Source organism: Choristoneura fumiferana, chromosome 20, assembly GCF_025370935.1.
Source record: "Choristoneura fumiferana chromosome 20, NRCan_CFum_1, whole genome shotgun sequence".
In the NCBI taxonomy this organism is placed as follows: Eukaryota; Metazoa; Arthropoda; class Insecta; order Lepidoptera; family Tortricidae; genus Choristoneura; species Choristoneura fumiferana.
Window position 1 is genome coordinate 11,026,619 of NC_133491.1, and position 1,506 is coordinate 11,028,124.

The window sequence follows — 1,506 nt, forward strand, 5'->3', positions numbered from 1 at the left end:
AAAAAAATCGCTTGAAGGCGCTCGATCTCAAAATGCCAAATTTTAAAGAAAATATATTTATTCACAACACGGACACGACAATAGTATTAAGTACAAATAGACAACACGAAGGAAAGTAGGTATGTGTCATTGCGGTTGTGAATGTTTTAAGAGAAAGACCTCCTATACGTATATGTACGTACAATTCACAAACGCCAACTCTATTGTGCACCATGCTAGAGATTAGAGAGCTCACGCTAGAAAATATTTTTTTTTCTTAGTAAATATTGTTTTTGTCAGGGTCGCCGTCATCGAAATCGATATGGATCAATAAAATATATAAAATACGGGTCCATATCGACTCGCATAAGTACTTATCGAAAGTCCGAATATAAGTTTGTCAGAATGATCGTTTGTCATAACTCTTTTTTTCTCTGAATCCAATAATTTTTCAGAATTGTTATAAAACAAACCTAACATAACTTATAGTTTTCTATAGGTTGCCCATTTTTAAATTTCAGAAAATTGTAAAGTTTCAGTGGTAAAAAATTATGACAAAAAAGTATTCGGATAAAAAATACGGTATGACTAGCGAAGAGTATGCAAACTTTGGCGCTCCCATAAAATACTGATGAGCCTAGTAGGTCTTCAAGTGATTACTTTAGGGGACTTATGTCTTGGCTCGTGGGTTTATAAAAGCTGGTGTGTTACCCCCCGTAATGATACGGTGAGCACGCGCGGCGTGTGCGCCGTTCCGGACGCCGCGCACGCGTCCAATGGTCGTCACTGGAGAAACACGAGTAATTGTGGAACTATATTTAGGAGGTATGAAACATTTCCTCATGTACTAATGTTGACGTTTGTAGAACACAAACACGAGACAGCCGGTGAATGGCATACCTATGAACTTAACCTCGTAAGACCCACGTCAAATATTGATCATTAGATTTTGAAATTTAATGTCAATTAGTTAAATTGACAATAGTTTTGACGTAAGTACATGTGTCCTAAATTTAGGTCGTTGGGTTTTTCGAGGTTAAGATAGTCAACAGTTAATATCTATATAATCCATAATACGGGAATTTGCTAAAGAACTAAGTCACCGACAAAGCAACAGTTAGCGACAATTATGTTTGAGTCACTTATACTCGAAATAAATGAAAAGAATATGCTAGTTAAAATGGCAATGGACCATTCCAGATCACTTTTGGGACAGAAAAGTCCTGGAGTAGCGACCGCCAACCGAAAGACAAAGCGTTGGCAGGCCTCCCACTAGATGGACTTTCTTCAAACGTAATTAAGAAGGACAAAGTATTCATAGATTAAAAACATTATTGTTTCAAATTAAGAACATCCCCAATTAAATTAAACCGTCTTTTTGGCTCCGACGTTACAAAGTTCGCCATCTGATAGATGGCCGATGATAATGAGTTTTATGAAATAATGACCGAGAATGGGAATGACTGAGTGAATGAATATTCATGTGGACATTAATTTCAGTTCGTTGGGCGCCGATCGGTTGGAATG